The sequence below is a fragment of the Aethalodelphis obliquidens genome, unplaced genomic scaffold (genome assembly GCF_003676395.1).
Source record: "Aethalodelphis obliquidens isolate GAN/ISIS:26980383/991018 unplaced genomic scaffold, ASM367639v1 scaffold39, whole genome shotgun sequence".
NCBI classification, from domain to species: domain Eukaryota; kingdom Metazoa; phylum Chordata; class Mammalia; order Artiodactyla; family Delphinidae; genus Aethalodelphis; species Aethalodelphis obliquidens.
The window spans coordinates 4546302-4569714 of NW_020837983.1; the positions used below are offsets into that span (position 1 = coordinate 4546302).

General features: G+C 39.7%; 1 long non-coding RNA gene across 2 annotated transcripts in view; it reads right to left on the reverse strand.

The window, feature by feature from the left end:
• Window positions 1–19515: 19515 nt before the first annotated feature.
• Window positions 19516–23413, reverse strand: part of LOC113633317 (uncharacterized) — a 21561-nt gene continuing 17663 nt past the window's right edge. For both annotated transcript variants that reach the window (XR_003438145.1, XR_003438144.1), the window contains one exon: window positions 19516–22175. This is a non-coding gene — a long non-coding RNA (uncharacterized LOC113633317). The remainder of the gene's footprint in view (window positions 22176–23413) is intronic.

The following is a 23413-nucleotide window of genomic DNA, read 5'->3' on the forward strand; positions in this document are numbered from 1 at the left end:
CTCATACTGAGGACATTGAGGTAATCAAGTGAGAACTTGCTTCATTTCCTACTTCCCAGCCAACAACTTTATCTGTTTCTATACCTCCCTCCTTCTCTCTTGTTTTAAGTCTCACCTCTGCACCAGACTTGTTAATCAGATCCACCTTCAGCTTCTCTAGGGTAGAATCACATCTTAAGGTGGAGATTAGATTCTGAAGTCAGTACATAGGGAAAAGTCACACATAGTAATTAAATAATCCAGAACAATAGGTCAAAAGTGGCTTTGAGAATACAGTCCTGTAAAGTAATATATAGGTGTGAATGTACCAAGCAGACAGTAATATATAGGTGTAAGGTATATATACTGCATAAGACTACACAAAGTATACAGTAATATATAGCATGAAATTCCAAAGAGGGATTACTTAAGTAAGCTTTTTAGGAACCTTGAACAAACTAATGAATATTCCATCTTCCCATTTGCTGTCACCGTCCTAGTTTTCGTAGATAACTTTATCAGTCCCTCTCTAGCCCTTAGTTGGTTCTTCAGTTTCTTCTTCCAGATTGTAGTAAAGCCACCACTACCCACTAGTGGGTAGTGAATGACACCGCATTTCACTGTGTGTGGTCTGGAAAGCCCCACGTCCTCCATACCTCCATTGGTAGTTTCACTAAGAGGCTTCCCTGCCTGAATCCCTTCCTATAGGCAACTTCACTGAGTGCGATGGTCCACTGGATTTCCAGCATTCTTTAATAATGATTTCTCTCTCTGTCTGCCTCCTGCCCCATTAGAAGATTAAGCTTGGCCACTTATAAAAGAAATCCAAAACAGCAGTGGCTTAAGAGAGAAGTGTATTTCTCTCCTTCTCTCTGTCTCATAAAAAAAGTCCAGGAGTAAAGTGGTGCAGGGCCGTTTTGGTGGTTCCACAGTCATCAGGGACCCAGGCTCCTTCTCCCTTTCTGCCCTGCCTTTCCAGTCATGGCTTCCATCCTCGTGACTGCTGCAGCTCCAGCCACTGCATCCACATTCCAGACAGCAGGCAGAAGGAAGCTGATGTTCAGGAAAGTTACCCAAAACTTGGAAATAAAGCAAAAGGATGGCTGTGTGTCCTACCAGTGTCATAGGAGAACACTGTCAAGTTCCCCCAAGGGTCATCTCACTTGGAGAATGGCCCTTTAGTTACTCTTGACCAGGGTTCAGACTCTAAAATTAGATGTTAATTTGTAAAAAATCAATAAGACGCAAATGAAATTTTCTCAGGATAGATGGTTTTATTACCTTGAATAACATTTGCCATTTTTGTATCTTATTAGCATTCTTATTCCAGGATTTCTTTTTTTTTCCCTACTAAACCAGCTGTGTCATCTTGCTGGCTCCCCTCATTAATGAATTAATTATACTGTGGCATGTGCTCAGATAATGTGTGGGAATTACATTTTTAACATTTATAGTTTTCAACAGCAGGAAGGACAGAAGGGCTTTCTCCCACCTGAGTCCACAATCTCCCGAAATGTCCCACCTAAAATTTCTGCTTGTATCCCTTGGGCCAGAACGTAGTCATAAGGCCACACCTAGCTGCAAGGGAGGCTGGAGAATGTGGCCTTCTAGCTAAGTGCATCAGTACCCTGATTACAATCAGGGTTCTCATTCTAGATAGGCAGAGATCAGAGAGCAGAGACAACTACTAGTCTTTGTGACAAGAATATAGATCCATTGATTATACCCCCTTTAACCTGTATTTTTGCCTCTCCCTCTGTCTTGGCTTTCCAGTTGCCTAAAAGCATACTCAAAGAGCTCTGACCCCTTGGTCCTGAATCCTTCTCCAGCTATTGTGATGACATTCTCCTTTTTCCCCAGTCAGGGTCCTAGAAAGAACAATCTTATTTGGTTCCACTTTCTCACTGCCTCTTCCACCTTCATCCACTTTCATCAGGCTTTCGTTTCCCTCACCCCACTAAGTCTGCTCTCACAGGCTACTGCTAATCCTCCAAACATAAAACTCAAATCAGCTGCATCTTGCACAAGCACATATGTAATAAATGATTACTAAATTATTCATTGTGTTGGCTGATTTCTAAGTTATTCTTTCTTAGTACAGAGTTATTTTCTATTCTGAATTGCAAAAGTAATATTTTAGTTTCATTATGGGCTAAATCGTTTCTTTTGACTTGTTCATGAAAAGTTAATTCTCAGAGATCACTTTGTTTCTGTGCAAAAATGCATTCTAACTTCCAAAAAATTAGCCTAACGGCACACTTTTGGAGATGACCTTTTTGTAAGCTCGGGTATGTTTATTCAGTTCTCCTGTCTATTGAATAGAAAAAAGAAATTGGATGTTTGTTGCTAATAAAAGCAGATTTCACTTAGATTGCTTCCAAACACAACAGATCCGTGACAAGGTGTTTACCTGGCTCACTCATAGAGAAAAACTACCCATTTTGAAACCCCCAAGGGAAAAACACCAGTAAGATCCTTGATAATGCATTTTCCTCTATTCTTGAACTCCCTCTTGATTCTCCCTCACAATATGGATCTACGTATGTTCAAGTTCAATTTTTGTTCTAAACTAGAGATTTTAATGTCCCAAACGGATGCTTTGCCCTCTGTAAGCCTCTCCCTGTTTGCGGCTTCATTCATCGCCTGGGGCTGCTCTTTTGGGATTGGGGGCTGGGACCTGGAATCCCGGGTGGTTGGGGATTGGTGCCGTGATGTGGTTATACTGCCCCGATGTGGCAGATTTCCTTCTATTTCAAATGCTGTCTCATTTTTTCTCTCATGCTTCCTTGAGAAACAACCTATTAATGAGGAATGGTTTCTGAGTGAGTACATCATAGGACATTGAGGGGCAGTGGTGGGCTTGAAGGGAACCCAAAACATTTCTTCCATCCCTTCCTCACAGGTTTTGGGGGACATATGCGGAAGTAAAAATGAAAGCTTGGAACTTTAGTAAGCAACCCTCCTCTGCCATATCTGAAGAGCATCTCCAGCAGGAAGAAGGCAAAACCCCTAGGAAAGAAGTCTGTCAGTTTTTAATCAGCTGGAGTTTGTCTGACCCTGCTAAATTAAACAGAGGTTGCAGTTTGGGACTCATAAGTTAAATCTGGCCCTCGGACATGCTGTGTTTGGCTGATGGTGTTTGTTTGTGTTAGGTTTTAATTTTTTAAAAGTAATATTTAAAAGAAAGATTTCATAGAATAATCTAGACTTCTGGCTTCAGCGATATTGTATTCCTGAGTTGCAGCAATTGGTTGGAATGGAGTAGCTGCTCCTACCTTTAGATGGAGTTTGCCCACTGCATTGTGTCACATTCCTCACTTCTCCCTGTTATTGCTGCTGCTTCCCTCGTTTACAATATGTGCTGGGGCCCTTTGGAATCTCTACTGTAAACAGCTGGAGATGAGAAGGGAAGTAGAGTTATAAGGGAACACTTCACAGAGGATAAGACCTTAAGCTGGTCCTTGAAAACTGAGTAGAAATTTTCTTGGTAGAGGAGAGCACTAGGTAAGAGCACTCTAGGTAGAAAAGACAAATAGGAAAAGACATAGAGTTATGAAGGTTATCGGGAAGGATCAGAACCTGAAGAAGGGCTAGAGTAATCTTTCACGTGACCTTGGATTTCAACAGATTTCAATGCCAGTCCAAGCTCTACCACATAAGGTCTGTGTGACTCTGTGCCAGTTATTTAATTTCTTTGAGCCTCAATTATTCTGTATAGTGGACATAATAGTAACTCTACCATATGGTTGTGACTACAGAATAGTCACATGACTACAGGTCACGTAGGTTTTTACTTAAAAAAGTATTTACTGAAGTATAATATACATACTCAAAATTGCACATATAAATATGCAGTCAGTGGATTTTAATGAACTGAACTTCCATCCATGTAATAAGTACCCAGATCAAGAAACAGAAGATACCATCATTCCAGGGGTCCCCCTTATGCTCCTCTGGTCACTGGCCACCCTCCCAGGTCACCACTATCCTGACTTCTAACAGCATAGATTAGTTGTACCTTTATTTGTACTTTATATAAGTGGAATCTTATAGTAGGTACAATTTTTGCCCAGCTTCTTCTACTCAACATTACATTTATGAGATTCATCCGTATTGTTGCATGTAGTTCGAGGTCATTCATTTTCAATGCCATATAATATTCCATTGTGTGAATACCCCACAATTTATTTACCCTTTCTTGGTTAATGGACATTTAGGTAACTTTCTGGTTTTGGCTCCTAAAAATAGTACGGTTTACGAAAATTCTAAAAAGTCTAGTCCATACATTTTGGTGAACATATGCTTGTGTTTCTGTTGAGTATACACCCAGGAGTGAAATTAGAGAGTCACAGGCTATGCATATGTTAAGTTTTAGTAGATATTGCTAAATAGTTTCCCAAAGTGATTGGAACCAATTTATATATCCAGTAGTCTGTGAGGGTTCTGGTTGCTCCATATTTTTTCCAGAACTTGGTATTTTTATTTTCATTTTTGCAATTCTGATGGAGGTATAGTGTTATCTCATAGTGGTTTTAAAGTACATTTCCTTCATGGCTAAGGAAATCTAACATCTTCTCATATGTTTATTGAACATTTTGGATATTCTCTTTTGTGAAATATCAGTTTAAATCTTTTGCACACTTTTTTTATTGAATCATCTGTGGTGGGTTTCTTTGTATTGATTTGTATGATTCTTTATATATTTGGTATAAGGCTTTGTTGGATATATGTATCACAAATACCTTATCCTACTCTGGTTGCTTTTTCACTCTATTAATGATGTCTTTTGGTGAACAGAAGCTCTTAATTTTAACATTGTAAATATTTCAGTTTTTTTCTTTTATGGTGAGTCCCTTTTTGTCTTGTTTATGAAATCATTGCCTACTCTAAGATCTTGAGGATGTCCTGTGTTACCTTCTCAAAGCTTTATTATTTTACCTTTTACATTTAGATCCGTGATTCATCTGAAATGCATTTTTGTTTATGATGTGAGGTAGGGGTCAAGATACATTTTTCCCCATTATATATCCAATTGACCCAGCACTATTTATGAAAAAATCATCCTTTCGCCTCTGAAAAGGATATGGCACTGTCCCCTTTGTCATAAGTTAGGTTTCTGTTCATGTATAACTGTGTTCTGCTCCATTGGCCTTTCTGGTTATCCTGGTGGAAATGCTACACTGTCTTAACTGCTAAAACTTTGTAATAGGTCTTGGTATCTGGGGGGGGGGGGTTAAGTCTTCAGGCTTTTTTAAAGTCTTTTTCTTTAAGATTGCCTTCATTCTCCTTGAACTTTTGCATTGCCACATGAATTTTAGAACCAGTGAGTCAGTTTCCTATGCCCTGAAGTACTAGAAATTAGTGTCCTTGAAGTGTATCACATTAGTATCTGAGAGTCCAGAAGGGCAGGGCTTGTATGAGTTTCCAAATCAGATTGTCTCCAGGGTGACCCATCCAGTGTCTTCCCACTCTTTTTCTCTGACTCCCAGTTATCCAAGTCTGCAGCCCCTGAAAGTCACTTGGGTGGAAGCCCCTCCTGCTCACAAGAATGCCAATGTTCATATCAAGGTTATCCCTATAGTTGTTAACAAGTTTCCACTTCTTGGTGGGTACCAGAGTAATGTTGGGTTTCGTGAAGAAGACAATAGCCTATTCCCTAGTTCTTGCAACTTTGTTTCCTGAGCCCTGAAATAGCTCAGACTATGCCGGGAGCCTCGAAAGTTTTTCTGTTTCTTCACCTCTGGGCATAACCTCTGGCCCATGAGCCCACTAACTATTTCAAGAAATATAGTTCAGTTTCTGGGCTTAAACATTATTCAAGGAGCCAGAAAAAAAACCTTGCTCATCGTTTCTCTTCAAATTCCTCTTTCCATCACAAGTTATACAAATGAAGCTCCAGATATATGAGTGAATGCACAGAGACTCTGGGGCCTGGCTATGGGTATGTTTTCTCTGTTCACAGTGTCTGAGTCCCAGCTAACAAGTCAAAAATGCCCAAAACTCACACAAAGTACATAAACAATTCTTGTCTCATAAAATGCACTCGATAAACGATCCCTGGAAAGCATCTTCTATTACTGATTTAGACTTCCAACACTAGGGATAGCATTTAGAATTTGGTGTCTATGGGGACTTCCCTGGTGGCACAGTGGTTAAGAATCCACCTGCCAATGCAGGAGACACGGTTTTGATCCCTGGTTCAGGAAGATCCCACATGCCACAGAGCAACTAAGCCCATGCACCACAACTACCGAGTCTGCACTCTAGAGCCAGTGAGCCACAACTACTGAGCCCGCATGCCACAACTACTGAAGCCTGCACAAGCCCATGCACCACAACTACTGAGCCCACACACAGCAACTACTGAAGCCTAAGCACCTAGAGCCTGTGCTTCACAACAAGAGAAGCCACCACAATGAGAAGCCCGCGCACCGCAATGAAGAGTAGCCCCCACTCACCACAACTAGAAAGAAGCCCGCACACAATAACGAAGACCCAATGCAGCAAAAAAAAAAAAAAAAAGAATAGAAGAATTTGGTGTCTATGACAAAGCAGAGACAATGGTTTCTCTCTTTTCTTTTTTTTCCCCTTCCTTTGCCATCTCCTCTTCTTTTTCACTTTTCCTATCACTCTCCTCTTTTCTCTCTTTCTCTTAATTCTTCACTAACTTCTGTTATTAATTATAATAGCTTAAATTAATTTGCTTGAGTTTTGTAGATAGAAAAGATGCAATCTGAAAATAATGATACATTTGTCTCTTTTTCCAACAACTCTCACTTTCCTTTCTTACTTCATTGGACTTTCTTTTTTTAATGTTTATTTATTTATTTTCTTATTAGTCAGCTATTTTATACACATCAGTGTATACATGTCAATCCCAATTGCCCAATTCATCACAACACAACCCCCATCCCCAGCCGCTTTGCCCCCTTGGTGTCCATACGTTTTTTTCTCTACTTCTGTGTCTCAATTTCTGCTCTGCAAACTGGTTCATCTGTACCATTTTCTAGGTTCCACATATATGCGTTGATATACGATACTTGTTTTTCTCTTTCTGACTTACTTCACTCTGAATGACAGTCTCTACATGCATCCATGTATCTACAAATGAACCAATTTCATTCCTTTTTATGGCTGAGTAATATTCCATTGTATATATATATTACAACTTCTTTATCCATTCATCTGTCGATGGGCATTTAGGTTGCTTCCATGACCTAGCTATTGTAAATAGTGCTGCAGTGAACATTGGGGTGCATGTGTCTTTTTGAATTGTGGTTTTCTCAGGGTATATGCCCAGTAGTGGGATTGCTGTGTCATACGATAATTCTATTTTTAGTTCTTTAAGGAACCTCCATACTGTTCTCCATAGTGGCTGTATCAATTTACATTCCTACCAACAGTGCAGGAGGGTTTCCTTTTCTTCACACCCTCTCCAGCATTTGTTGTTTGTAGATTTTCTGATGATGCCCATCCTAACTGGTGTGAGGTAATACCTCATTGTAGTTTTGATTTGCATTTCTCTAATTATTAGTGATGTTGAGTAGCTTTTCATGTGCTTCTTGGCCACCTGTATGTCTTCTTTGGAGAAATGTCTACTTAGGTCTTCTGCCCATTTTTGGATTGGGTTGTTTGTTTCTTTAATATTGAGCTGCATGAGCTGTTTATATATTTTGCAGATTAATCCTTTGTCCGTTGATTCGTTTGCAAATATTTTCTCCCATTCTGAGGGTTGTCTTTTCATCTTGTTTATGGTTTCCTTTGCTGTGCAAAAGCTTTTAAGTTTCATTAGGTCCCATTTGTTCATTTTTGTTTTTATTTCCAGTACTCTAGGAGGTGGATCAAAAAAGATCTTGCTGTGATTTATGTCAAAGAGTGTTCTTCCTATGTTTTCCTCTAAGAGTTTTATAGTGTCTGGTCTTACATTTAGGTCTCTAATCCATTTTGAGCTTATTTTTGTGTATGGTGTTAGGGAGTATTCTAATTTCATTCTTTCACATGGAACTGTCCAGTTTTCCCAGCACCACTTATTGAAGAGACTGTCTTTTCTCCATTGTATATCTTTGCCTCCTTTGTCATAGATTAGTTGACCATAGGTGTGTGGGTTTATCTTTGGGCTTTCTATCTTGTTCCATTGATCTCTTTTTCTGTTTTTGTGCCAGTAGTATATTGTCTTGATTACTGTAGCTTTGTAGTATAGTCTGAAGTCAAGGAGTCTGATTCCTCCAGCTCTGTTTTTTTCCCTCAAGACTGCTTTGGCTATTTGGCATCTTTTGTGTCTCCATACAAATTTTGAGATTATTTGTTCTAGTTCCGTAAAAAATGCCATTGGTACTCTGATAGGGATTGCATTGAATCTGTAGATTGCTTTGGGTAGTATAATCATTTTCACAATATTGATTCTTCCAATCCAAGAACATGGTATATCTCTCCATCTGTTGGTATCATCTTTAATTTCTTTCATCAGTATCTTATAGTTTTCTGCATACAGGTCTTTGATTTCTTTCAACAATCTCTTATAGTTTTCTTAGTACCGGTCTTTTACCTCCTCAGTTAGGTTTATTCCTAGATATTTTATTCTTTTTGTTGCAATGGTAAATGGGAGTGTTTCCTTAATTTCTCTTTCAGATTTTTCATCATTAGTGTATAGGAATGCAAGAGATTTCTGTGCATTAATTTTGTATCCTGCTACTTTACCAAATTCATTGATTAGCTCTAGTAGTTTTCTGGTGACATTTTTAGGATTCTCTATGTATAGTATCATGTCATCTGCAAACAGTGACAGTTTTACTTCTTCTTTTCCAATTTGTATTCCTTTTGTTTCTTTTTCTTCTCTGATTGCCATGGCTAGGACTTCCAAAACTATGTTGAATAATAGTGGTGAGATTGGACATCCTTGTCTTGTTCCTGACCTTAGTGGAAATGCTTTCAGTTTTTCACCATTGAGAATGATGTTTGCTGTGGGTTTGTCGTATATGGCCTTTATTATGTTGAGGTAGGTTCCCTCTATGCCCACTTTCTGGAGGATTTTTATCATAAATCGGTGTTGAATTTTGTCAAAAGCTTTTTCTGCATCTATTGAGATGATGATATGGTTTTTATTCTTCAGTTTGTTAATATGGTGTATCACATTGATTTGCGTATATTGAAGAATCCTTGCATCCCTGGGATAAATCCCACATGGTGTATGATCCTTTTAATGTGTTGTTGGATTCTGTTTGCTAGTATTTTGTTGAGGATTTTTGCATCTATATTCATCAGTGATATTGGTCTGTAATTTTCTCTTTTTGTAGTATCTTGGTCTGGTTTTGGTATCAGGATGATGGTGGCCTCATAGAATGAGTTTGGGAGTGTTCCTTCCTCTGCAATTTTTTGGAAGAGTTTGAGACGAATGGGTATTAGCTCTTCTCTAAATGTTTGATAGAATTCACATGTGAAGCCATCTGGTCCTGGACATTTTTTTGTTGGAAGATTTTTAATCACAGTTTCAATTTCATTCCGTCTGTTCATATTTTCTATTTCTTCCTGGTTCAGTCTTGGAAGGTTATACCTTTCTAAGAATTTGTCCATTTCTTCCAGGCTGTCCATTGTATGGTCATAGAGTTGCTTGTAGTAGTCTCTTAGGATGCTTTGTATTTCTGTGGTGTCTGTTGTAACTTCTCCTTTTTCATTTCTCATTTTATTGATTTGAGTCCTCTCCCTCTTTTTCTTGATGGGTCTGGCTAACAGTTTGTCAATTTTGTTTATCTTCTCAGAGAACCAGCTTTTAGCTTTATTGATCTTTGCTATTGTTTTCTTTGGTCCTATTTCATTTATTTCTGCTCTGATCTTTATGATTTCTTTCCTTCTGCTAATTTTGCATTTTGTTTGTTCTACTTTCTCTAGTTCCTTTCGGTGTAAAGTTAGATTGTTTATTTGAGATTTTTCTTGTTTCTTGAGGTAGGCTTGTATAGCTATAAACTTCTCTCTTAGAAATGCTTTTGCTGCATCCCATAGCTTTTGGATCATCGTGTTTTCATTGTCATTTGTCTCTAGGTATTTTTTGATTTCCTCTTTGATTTCTTCAGTGATCTCTTGGTTATTTAGTAACGTATTGTTTAGCCTCCATGTGTTTGTATTTTTTCCTTTTTTTCCCCTGTAATTGATTTCTAATCTCATAGCATTGTGGTCAGAAAAGATGCTTGATATGATTTCAATTTTCTTAAATTTACTGAGGCTTGATTTGTGACCCAAGATGTGATCTATCCTGGAGAATGTTCTGTGCACACTTGAGAAGAAAGTTCAGTCTGATGTTTTTGGATGGAATGTCCTATAAATATCAATTAAATCTATCTGGTCTATTGTGTCATTTAAAGCTTGTGTTTCCTTATTAATTTTCTGTTTGGATGCTCTGTCCATTGGTGTAAGTGAGGTGTTAAAGTCCCCCACTATTATTGTGTTACTGTCAATTTCCTCTTTTATAGTTGTTAGCAGTTGCCTTATGTATTGAGGTTCTCCTATGTTGGGTGCATATATATTTAAAATTGTTATATCTTCTTCTTGGATTGATCCCTTGATCATTATGTAGTGTTCTTCCTTGTCTCTTGTCACATTCTTTATTTTAAAGTCTATTTTATCTGATATGAGTATAGCTACTCCAGCTTTCTTTTGATTTCCATTTGCATGGAGTATCTTTTTCCATCCCCTCACTTTCAGTCTGTATGTGTCCCTAGGTCTGAAGTGGGTCTCTTGTAGACAGCATATATATGGGTCTTATTTTTGTATCCATTCAGCAAGCCTTTGTCTTTTGGTTGGAGCATTTAATCCATTCACATTTAAGGTAATTATCGATATGTATGTTCCTATGACCATTTTCTTAATTGTTTTGGGTTTGTTTTTGTAGGTCCTTTTCTTCTCTTGTGTTTCCCACTTAGAGAAGTTCCTTTAGCATTTGTTGTAGAGCTGGTTTGGTGACGCTGAATTCTCTTAGCTTTTGCTTGTCTGTAAAGCCTTTGATTTCTCCTTCGGATCTGAATGAAATTCTTGCCAGGTAGAGTAATCTTGGTTGTAAGTTCTTCCCTTTCATCACTTTAAGTATATCATGCCACTCCCTTCTTGCTTGTAGAGTTTCTGCTGAGAAATCAGCTGTTAACCTTATGGGAGTTCCCGTGTATGTTATTTCTCGTTTTTCCCTTGCTGCTTTCAATAATTTTTCTGTGTCTTTAATTTTTGCCAAATTGATTACTATGTGTCTCGGCATGTTTCTCCTTGGGTTTATCCTGTATGGGACTCGCTGCACTTCCTGGACTTGGGTGGCTATTTCCTTTCCCATGTTCAGGAAGTTTTCGACTATAATCTCTTCAAATATTTTCTCTGGTCCTTTCTCTCTCTCTTCTCCTTCTGGGACCCCTATAATGCGAATGTTGTTGTGTTTAATGTTTTCCCAGAGGTCTCTTAGGCTGTCTTCATTTCTTTTCATTCTTTTTTCTTTATTTTGTTCTGCAGCAGTGAATTCCATCATTCTGTCTTCTAGATCAGAATTGTCAAAAACATTTCTTATCCGTTCTTCTGCCTCAGTTATTCTGCTATTGATTCTTTCTAGTGTATTTTTCATTTCAGTTATTGTGTTGTTCATCTCTGTTTGTTTGTTCTTTAATTCTTCTAGATCTCTGTTAAACATTTCTTGCATCTTCTTGATCTTTGGCTCCATTCTTTTTCCGAGGTCCTGGATCATCTTCACTATCATTATTCTGAATTGTTTTTCTGGAAGGTTGCCTATCTCCATTTCATTTAGTTGTTTTTCTGGGGTTTTATCTTGTTCCTTCATCTGGTACCTAGCCCTCTGCCTTTTCATCTTGTCTATCTTTCTGTAAATGTGGTTTTTGTTCCACAGGCTTGCAGGACTGTAGTTCTGCTTGCTTCTGCTGTCTGCCCTCTGGTGGATGAGGCTATCTAAGATGCTTGTGGAAGTTTCCTGATGGGAGGGACTGGTGGAGGGTAGAGCTGGCTTTTTCTCTGGTGGGCAGAGCTCCATAAAACTTTAATCCACTTGTCTGCTGATGGGTGGGTCTGGGTTCTCTCCCTGTTGGTTGTTTGGCCTGAGGTGACCCAAAACTGGAGCTTACCCAGGCTCTTTGGTGGGGCTAATGGTGGACTCTGGGAGGACTCACGCCAAGGAATACTTCCCAGTACTTCTGCTGCCAGTGTCCTTGTCCCCACTGTGAGCCACAGTCCCCTCCTGCCTCTGCAGGAGACCCTCCGACACTAGCAGGTAGGTCTGGTTCAGTCTCCCCTTGGGTCACTGCTCCTTCCCCTGGGTCCCGATGTGCACACTACTTTGTGTGTGCCCTCCAAGAGTGGAGTCTCTGTTTCCACCAGTCCTGTCCAAGTCCTGCAATCAAATCCCACTAGTCTTCAAAGTCTGATTCTCTAGGAATTCCTCCTCCCGTTGCCAGGCCTCCAGGTTGGGAAGCCTGACGTGTGACTCAGAACCTTCACTCCAGTGGGTGGACTTCTGTGGTATAATTTTTCTCCAGTTTGTGAGTCACCCACCCAGCAGTTATGGGATTTGATTTTATTGTGATAGCACCCCTCCTACCGTCTCATTGCGGATTCTCCTTTGTCTTTGCATGTGGGTTATCTTTTTTGGTGAGTTCCAGTGTCTTCCTGTCGATGATTGTGCAGCAGTTAGTTGTGATTCCAGTGTTCTCAAAAGAGGGAGTGAGAGCATGTCCTTCTACTCTGCCATCTTGAACCAATCTTCCATTGGAGTTTCTTATTACACTATTTTTCAAGTTAAAATTACGTAAGAGGAAAAAAATTTACATAAGAGGAGTGGTAATGAATAACTCCTTTTTATTCCTTATTTCACAGGAAATGATTCCAGTGTTCATTAAGTGTGATCTTGACTGGTGGTTTGATACATTATATTTACTATATATATTGTATTCTGTACTTTTATATTATATTTGGTAAATATTCTTCTTTTTCTATTTTAGTGAGACATTTTTAAGCCAGCATTAGGTTTTGAATATTATCAAATGTAATTTTGACATATATTGGGCTGGTCTCTTTTTTTTCTTTTTGAAATGTATTATGGCATAGGTTTTTAAAAACTAAAATAGCATTTTAAAATATATGGTTGACTTAAAATAGCATTTCTAAATATATGGATACTACAAAACTCCTAGAGGAAAACATAGGCAGAATGCTCTTTGATATAAATCACAGCAGTACTTTTTGGACTCCTCTCCTAAAATAAAGGAAATAAAAGCAAAAATAAACAAACAGGACCTAATTAAACTTAAAACCTTTTGCACAGTAAAAGAAACCATTGACAAAATGGAAAACCAATGTACTGATTGGGAGAAAATATTTGCAAATTATATGACTGATAAGGGATTAATATCCAACATATATAACAGCTCATACAACTCAACATCAAAAAAACAAACAACCTGACTAAAATATGGGCAGAAGAACTGAACAGACATTTTTCCAAAGAGGAACTGCAGATGGCCAACAGGCACATGGAAAGAAGTTCAACATGAAAAAATGCAAATCAAGCCACAATGAGATATCACCTCACACCTGTCAGAATGGCTATCATCAAAAGAATACAAATAACAAGTGTTGGCGAGGATATGGAGAAAAAGGAACATTTGTGTACTTTTGGTGGGAATGTAAACTGGTGCAGCCACTGTGGAAAACAGTATGGAAGTTTCTCAAAAAACTAAAAAATTGAACTACCATATGAGTGGAATGAGCAATTCCACTCCTGGGTATATATCCAGAGAAAACTAAAGCATTAATTTGAAAAGATACACCCCAATGTTCATAGCAGCATTATTTACAATTGCCAAGATATGGAAGCAACCTAAGTGTCCATCAGCAGATTAATGGATAAAGAAAAGGTGGAATAAAAAAGAACTAGTCAGCCATAAAAAAGAACAGCATTTTGCCATTTGTAGCAACATGGATGGACTTGGAGGGTATTATGCTAAGTGAAATAAGTCAGAAAAAGACAAATACTGTATGATATCACTTATATGTAGAATCTAAAAAATACAACAAACTAGTGAATATAACAAAAAGAAGCAGACTCACAGATACAGAGAACAATCTAGTGGTTACCAGTGGGGAGAGGGAGGAGGGGCAATATAGGGTTAGGGCAGTGAGAGGTACAAACTATTAGCTGTAAGACAGGCTTAAGGATTATTGTACAATATGAGGAATATAGGCAGTATTTTGTAATAACTATAAATGGAAAGTAAACTTTAAAACTTGTATAAAAAATTGAAAAACTTTTTTTTGAAAAAGCTGTACCTTTAACCCCAGCCCCCCAAATATGGTTGAGTTTGATTATCTAGTATTTATGTGGGATTTTTGCACCTTTATTCATATATAAATTGGCATAAATACACATATATACATCTCAATAATTTTACTTTTTTGGTTGTTATCTTAGTTAGATCTCTTGGCATTAGGGTAATCTGGTTTTGTAAAATAGTTTGTGAAGTTTTTTTAACCTTTTCTGTTTTCTGAAGTAATTCACATAGCAAGGAACTGGTAACATTTATCTGGCTCTGAACTCTGTTTTGCAGATACTTCTTTGAAAAAGTTTCTAATTTCTTACATGACAGTGCATTCAACTTTCAACATTTTAGATAAACATTGATAATTTACATTTTTCCAGAGAATAGTTTATTCTATTAAAGTTTTTACATTTATTTCTTCTTGCATTCCCTCCTTTTAATGCTTTATGTTTATTTTGCTTTCCTTTTTTTCACTAATTAGATTTACTACAGATTTTTTTGTTGTAACTGCTTTTGTTGCTCTTTTTCCCAGCAAAGAAACAGAACTTGAACCAATTTACAGTTTCTCTGTTTCTAATTCATTAAATTTGACCTTTTTTTAGTTTGCCTAAGTTAGATTTCTAATTTTGTACATTGAATATTTAATTGGAGTTTATTTTATCTTGTTTAATAAAGAAAACATTTAAGGCTACTTATTTGCCTCTGAGCATAACTTTGACAATATTCCATAAATTTCAAATGAGTATAGTATTGTCTATAAACTATGCTTTAGCTTTTGGTTTGCCCCAAGTATTTAGGAGAGTTGTTTTGTTTTGTTTTGTTTTCTTATTGTCCAAGATTCTTTCAAGTTTTTGTTATCTTTATAGTTCGGATGATCTTTACACTGCTTATTTCTCTTTCAGCAGAAAGTCTTCTGATCTGTCCTTGAGGAATAGTAACTCATCAGGAAAGAATGGAAACTATCTTTCCATCCTCATCCCTCTTTGAGTAGAAAGGCTTTGTGTGTGTGTGTGTGTATTTCTAAAGTTTGACACTTCATCACAGACAAGCAAGCCCTATTATAAAAGCAAGGAACCTGATGGACCTTTAATTTCAGGAGGAGGGTTTGGAGATGTGTGATAGTGAATGAAAAAATAAAGCACTCCAGTCCGAGGTGTGATCTCCAAGTCCTGGGAATAGAGACTAGTTTAATGAAGAGAGGATGATGGAACCCCCTTTTGCAAAACATCGCTGAAGTGTAGGACCTTGGAGGAAAGTGGCTGTGTGTGAAGACAGGTCCAGATACCAAGAGCTGCAATACTGGGGCCCATGTAAGGGGAGTGAGCTTCACATGGAAGAAGTGGGTTTGCTCACAATGCTGCTCCCCTTTGAAGGACATTGTTGAGGCATGACTTGGGACACAGGGACCAGCAGTTCTGGACAGATAGAGGAAGACCCAGGCTAGCAAAATTGTCTTGTGAAGCAAGAAGCAACTATGGTGAAGGTGGCAGCAGGCTTAAAGAAGCTAGAGTTCTTCCTTGCTTCAGAATAAAAGCCTGCCTGTTTTCCTTTTTAAACTGAACCCCTTGGAAGAGTGTAAGGGCCCATAGATAAGAGAAAGGCCCAAGAATGAAGTCCATGACCTCTCACCAGTCTGGAATGTGGGGACTCAAACCAGTTCCAATTAATTTAAGAAATAAATAAAATGTGGTATTACTTGCATCCCTCCTGGGTGGAGCGAGTTACACATATCGTGTTACTTTTGAATTTTATTTTCTAGTGGCTGAAGCATATGCCTTACATAATTTTCATTTTTGAAACATTCCTGTGTTCTTTGTGAATTTTTTATATGTTTTCATAAATTCTAAACATTTTCATTGATTTGTTCCTAATTACAAAAGTAGTCCATGTACATTAGAGAAAAATTTTAAAGATAAAAGCATAAAGAAGAAAATGAATCTTTTAAAATACGTTTTTAATGTCTAAGGTATTATTTGTGTACATATATTTGATACCCAGTGTTGGACATTTAGGTTGTTTTCAACATTTTTCTTTTATAATTAATATTGTGATGAACTGCACATTCTTAATTATTTATTTAGAATAAATCCTAGAAGGGGAATTATTGAATCAAAGGTTATATCCATTTTTAAGTTTTGTTACATTTTACTAAATTGCTTTCCAAAAAGTTGCAACTATCTCAACAGCAGCGTTTGAGAATGCCTGTTTCCTGTACCTGCTCCAACATTAGGTATTGTCATTTCTTAAATGCCATTACCTGAAGCAGGTCACCCTCAGCTCCCGCTGGATGACTTACAACTGTCTCTTAGTGGTCCCCAGCCGTCACTCTCCCCACTCTAATCGATTCTCCATACTCTACCCAGACTGATTCTTCTAACTTCCCTTTTTAAATTCCATAGCCCACAGAATGAGACCTAAATGTCCTCATGGTCCATGAGGTTCTTCATGTCCCTTTGGGGGCTCTTTGATCATCTTGTCATCCCCTTCTATGCCCCAGACATTCTGTTTTTAGAAAGAGTTATTCATATTCTCTCTCCCTCTCTGTCTTTGTCTCTTACTCTCCTTCTGTCTTCCAGCCTCTGCATATGCAACTTCCTCAGGTTGGAACTCTCTTTCCCCTGTTCCTCTGGCTAACTGCATCCTCTTCCACCAGAGCATTTGGACATTTTCGTATCTGCAGTGTTCAGACTGGTGTTTGGCATTAGGCAACGCTGCCCCCTAGAGGACTCCTGTGTGCTCTGAACTAACCAGGCAACTAATTTGGGAATGTTTCAGGAAGTTAATCTCTGATGGAATATTCAGGGAATCTGATATCCATATCCAAATTATTTCTTTCTTCAGATATTGCTTCTACTGCATTCTTTCCCCTCTCTTCTTCCGGAACTTCAAAACCTGTTAGATTTTCTCACTGGATCCTTGGAGTCTCTTATTCTTTGCTTCATATTTTCCATCTCTCTGTTTCTCTGTGCTGCATCTAATAGTTTCTTCTCTCCCATCTTCCACTTTGCCAAGTCTCTCTTGAGCTATGTACAATTTACTGTTAAACCCTCTGCTGAGCTATTAAGTTAACTTATTGCATTTTAAAATTATATAATTTCTATTTGGTTCTTTTCAGCTCTGCCATATTACTTTTAAAATGCAATTTTCAGGTCCCTGCTGAAACTTTTAAGCTTGTATTTTATTTCTAAAAACATAGTAAGCCTAGTTGTTTTATAGTTTGAATATGATAATTCTAGTAGTTAGGTCTTTGTACATCTATTTCTGTTGTTTGGTCTTTCTGCTCCTTTTTACTTATGGAATCTGGTGTTTGAATTTCTGGTTTCTGAGTATGTCTGGTTATTTTTCACTATGTGCTGGTCATTGTTTTTGAAAAGTTCTTTGAAATATTAATTATGAGGCCTAGGATGAGGACATGTCTTTCCTGAGAGCTTTTTCATTTATTTTTGCTGGGTGCCTAGGGGTGTTTCTAGTCCAGGACCCTGTTCATCTAAGTTTAAGTCTTGAGTTTTCTCCCACTGCTAGGATGTGATAAAACTAGGCTATGGGTCCCTACAAGGCTTCCTTCTGGTTCACCTTATTCCGAGGCTAAGGCCCTTTGGGGTCCCAGCTTAAATAGGGGATGTTTTAACACAGTATGTATTTTTGGTGTGTTCTGGGCTTTGAGTTTTATCTTCTTGAGCCTGGATATCTGCCAGACACAGTATTCAGTTGTTTCTTTTGTATCAGCAAATGCTTCCAGGACAAAGGGAGCTTTGAACACTGGGCTTACCTCTTTGAGTTCTTATCCTTCCCTAGATTTGAACCCAGAAATTCCTCACTAACTTGTTTGTTCTTTGATGCTTTAAAAAATGTTTTTTCTTCCAGCTTTTTTGGTTGTCCTCAGTGGGTGGATTGGTCCTAATTACCTTATCTTTCATAACATAAGTGGAAATCCTTATTCCTTGTTCGGCTTGGACCTAGGAATGCCAAGGGATAGAACTTGAATTTAGCTCTCAGTTGTGGGTCAGATATGAAAAGATCTCTCTAGACTGTTTAGGTGGACTCGCAGACTGAAAGAAGCCAAACCAAAAGAAGAGACCAAAGCCCCCCTTTCAGCTCCTTAGATAAATGGCAGGAGGGTGTGCACAATACCCTCTCTAGCTGTCTTTTATCTTAGTCAGTTCTCCTGACTAGAGGCAGGCTGCATCCCTATCCCCATTACCTGGTCCTCAGATTCTCTGGCAGAGCTAGGACACAACAGCCTACAACTACCAGAGTGCACTTCTATTAGGGTCCCCTGGTCACCAGCCCTTCCCACAGCACTTTACTTGTAGGAAATACATTTCCCAGGGTGCAATGTGCCTCTGCTGGTCCCCCACTCCCAATCTCACTTGTTTTCTAATTGTGTTCTGACAATCTCGGACTGAATGTAAAACAAGGTGGAGCAAAGGGAGAGGAAAGGATGAGAAGAGCTATAGCTGCTTATTTTTCTGGTTGTTCTAGACCTTGAGTTTCTCATCCAGGGTCAGGCAGATCAAGGGATGCCTTCCTGTGGCAGGCTTGCTCTGGTTCTGACATCATGTCAAGGGTGGCATTATAGGCTAAATAATCCCCCCCCCACCCCCAAGTTGTCCATGTCTTAATCTCTGGGACCTGTGAATATGTTACCATACGTGGCAAAAGGGACTTGCTGTTGTGATTAAGTTAGCGATGTTGAGGTGGGGAGATTATTCTAGATTACCCAGGTAGCCCCAGTGTAACCACAAGGATTTATCATCTAGTTCTACCTCTAACTATTGTCGTTAGTGGGGGCTGTTTTGTGATGCTAGTGATAAGTCTATGCTATGTTCTCAGCAAAAATCGTCTTAACTCTTCCTTGTGATGGAGCAGGTTATTCATCCCCAATCAATTCACATCAGTTGTACATTTTCTGTGTAAAGTTCAGTGTTGATCATCACCGATCCAAATTTTGAGAGTCCTTTTGTGGAAATAAACTGAGATAGAATGAAAACACAAAAATACCTTAAAATGCTATAAATATTCCATCTAAGACAGTGTCTTCAATGTTTTAAACTATGGATCTACGTATTTAAAACAGGTTGTGAAATGGAACTCGGGAAAGACAGCGGTATGTGGCTGGCAGAAGACAAGCCCCGTCACCCACCCTGCCGGGACTCAGTCAGCCCTGAGCCAGCCACTCAGTTGTCCCTGAACTCCTGCCTCTCTCTCAGGAAACAGTGATGGATCGAGTATTTGGAAATTTGTTTTACGTTTTATCTGTTTGCATAAATAGAAGCTAAAAATAATAAAGGCACAGTCCTTGCTCTTGAGTTCACCTGGGGAGACAAAGAGCTCAACAAATAATTACAGTGCGGCATAATTGCTATGAGACAATGACAAGATGAGCAAATAACTGAACCAGGAGGAAATGGTAGAGGTATTCATTAACTAATTAATTTATTCAAACTGCAACATGCAAGCCCCGTGTCAGATGCTGGATAATTACTTACCCTGTGAATCATAAGCTGTGAAAAGAAATCTGCTGGAAACTCTAAGCACTCAGGGCCTCCCCGTCTCTGCCCCCGAGATGTCAATGTTTGTTTGAAGTGAGGACACCTACACAGGCTGGACACACTTGCAGGTATGGACCAGCCGGACCCACAGACTTCGGAAAGACTCTACACCTTAGCCTCTGAGGCCTTGCAATCCTCCACTCAAAAATTATGCCTTCTTCAAATTCCATCAGGCCTCAGTGATGGGGTCGAGGTGACCGTCTATGTAACCTGAAGCCCAGGACAGACTTGAATGTGTCCCTGAGGTGCAAACACTGTCTACCTTAGGGACCTGCGCACATTTTCATGCTCTTGCCTTGGTTTCTCCCTTCTTATCCTAAACAGCTAAGTTCAACTTCATAGTCACAAAGTCTGATGCTCCCAAATATAACTTTGTTTCCCTGTACTTGAACTTAGGATCATTCTCAAAGAGCCTCTTCTCACGCTGTGATAGAAAACCTAATCTTGCCAATTCCAGGTGATTCCAGTTTAGACCCTATGTCCCTCTGGGTACTAATGATGAGAAGGGAAAATGCCTCAATTAATATTTCAATCCCTAGACAATCTCTGATTCCCTCTTTCTCTTCTTTCCTCTTGCCCAGCAGGAACCTAAGCCGAGGAGTTAGTATATCATCACACATGTGATGGTGCCGGGGAAGAAGCTGAGCTCCACGGATCCTCTTCCCCGGGCATCCATCACTGATGTTACTTGTCCCTTCTTTTAGCAAGGCCAATCTTGAGGACTCCCTGGGAGCCAGGTGAGGTCTTCTGCTGACCAACATCCACTTGGCTCCGACCAAACTGATTTCCCTCTGTGCATTGCACCTGCTGGCTCTGCTATGGGGTCTGCTCTCTTCACTCCTCGCCATCCTCTTGACCAGACCAGGACTCTCCAAGACTCCTTCCACACCCCTACTTGGGCATGTGGAAAGTTCAGATTTTCCCTTTGTACTGTGGGAGGCAAGGAAGACCTGGGGGTGTGGGAGGGCTGACCCAGACCCTCTCTGCTAAACTCACCACACTGCCTTTTCTGCTCTCCTCTGGCCATCCTATGATGATGTGGGGTATTCTTTAGGACTGTTTCCTCCTACAGTTAGGAAGAATAATGCGTACAGGGCCCTCTGTTTCAAAATCTCCAAGCCCATCCAGGATTTTATCACCACCTCCCTTGTCCACTCAGGTGAGGGCAAAGAGATGAAGGCTACACTAGCATTTCAGTTTTCTTGCTTTCCTGTTCCATTCCCTTCTAAAACTTTGCCCCCAGACCAATAAGAGAAAAGGACCTTATTCTTTCCTATTCTCTGGTTTCCAAAAAACACCCTAGGTTAGGGCTCATGTGGCAAATCTGGTTGAAGCCTGTTTTTGTGAATGAAGTTACATTGGAACACAGCTCCCTCATTTGTCTACTTACTGTCTGTGAGCTGCCTGCACAATGGCGGGGTTGAGTCATTGAGATGAGGACTTTGGCCCTTTACAGAAGAGTTTGCTGACCTCTGTTCTAGGCTCTGAATCCTCTAGGTTTGGCACCAGGTATTTAAAGCTAAGCTTTTTGAATCCAAAGAAATCTTCCCCTTCCCAATTCCCACCCTATTGCTTGGTTCTTGCAACTGAGAACCATGACTTGAAGACTCTTGGAACTCAAAGTCAAGAATGGAACTGTTCTCTTGGGGTTCCTTTGTGTCTTCCCTTCCTTAGCACAGTAAGTCTGGTCTGGTTCTAGTGATGAGAAGGGAAAATGCCTCAATTAATATTTCAAGAGGTCCCATGGCACTCTCTCTGTCTTCCTGCTGGTGCTTCTGTGGCTTCATCCCCAGGTAGACATCTGGCTGGTTCTGGTGCAGTGTGCTTTCCAGCACCCTATGAAGGTAGCAATTTTCCCAGGAGAATCGGAGGCACTGGCTCCTACTGAGCTGTTTTGGACAGGTTCACCAAATGCAAGAATCATGGGATGTGTGAGCTAGAAAAGATGGCAATGTCTACCATTTTCTTCACACCCTCCCTCCCATCTCCCTCCTCTTTAACAACGAAGACATGAGATGTGGAGATTGTAATGAGGAGAAATGAGGGGTGGCCTCTTCAAGAACACACCACATGAATTGTAGTCTTCTTCTCCTGTCTGATGACCTGGTCCTGTGCTGAAAGAGATCCTGAGAGCAGCAAGTATCCGGGCGTCATGTGTGAGGTGAGTGGAGCCTGGCCTCTAACACGATGATCCCACTCACGTGACTCCCAGGGGGTTACCTAAACAGCAGAAATTCTCCCAACAGGACAGGACCAGCAATGACCTGGAGCCCTGAGTCTCTGGATTCCGTGCTCCTGGGCAGATTTAGGGAGATCTGCCTGTCTTTCTCCTTCAATCTTTTCTCGGTCTCTGGTTTTAGGGAAGGAAAAAGATGAAAGTCACAGTTGGACTCCACAGCGACCACTGGGGTGAAGGGTTCAAGTAAAGGAGTATTGATTCCAAATGACCACTGGCAACTGTCACACCACCCCTCCCCGGCCAGCCTTCTCTTTCTTTTCCTTCTTCTCTTGGAAATTGGTTCTTAGATAGCAACCACTGTTGACAACAGTGCAGGCTATGTTGGCTAAAGGAATACAGTGTGTGAGTCACAGCTGATATTATTAGCGCTCACCATTTCCAGGGCAAATCTGAACACAGCATGCACCTGGTTACATTGAGTGGCTCCCCACTGTCCGTGGTATCAGCTCTGACTCCCTCACATGGTATATAAAGTCCTCGCCAAGCTCTCCCACCTCATCTTTAATTATGTCCCCTCCAAATTATCTGTTTCATCCAAGCTTCAGCTTATTGAACTTTTTTTTTTTTAATCTAAAATGTGTTTCATTCTCTTCAGCCAGGGAGCTTTTGGACAGAACACTTTCTCTGCCTAGAAAACTGCTTCTACCTCCCCAAACTTCCAACACATTGACCCACACCCCAAACTCCTATTTGCCCGATTAATGCCTTCTTATCATTCAGATTGCAGTTTAGTCATCACCTCTTCCAGGAAGCCATCCCTGACTCCTGCGTGCCATGATCCCAGAGCACCCTGTACTTCTGGGACATGCTCCTTATTATACTATATCATATTTTAATTGTCTGTTTACTTCTTTGTGAGCCGCCTTAGACCAGAGCTTTGCCCAGGTGCCTGGCACTTAGAAGGAATCCAGTAAAATATTTGTAGAATAAATGAACGAGCACATGTGTGAAACAGGGTTTGCTAATCCCATTTGCAGGGCACTTTACATGGCTTTTCCAAAGTCAGCCACATAACAGGGAACAGAGCAGAGATTCAAATGTAGGCCAACAAAATCCAAGCCCGGTGCTTTTTACAATGTCTTGTAAGGCCTCACACAAGCCTGGCTGATCGGAAGGTATAAGGGAAATGTGTCCTTCAGATAGGGTATCATCCCCCACATAAACAATTAGAGAAGAGTCCAGAAGAAAACACACTAACAGGAAATCCTGATTATTGCCGGGGAGATGGAAATTAGCATTGATATCTTCCTTTACTGCTTATTCAAAAAAGAAAAAAGAAAAGAAAACAACCAAAATACTTTGCCTCCAATTTTTTTTTTTTTTTTTTTTTTTTTTTTTTTTTTTTTTTT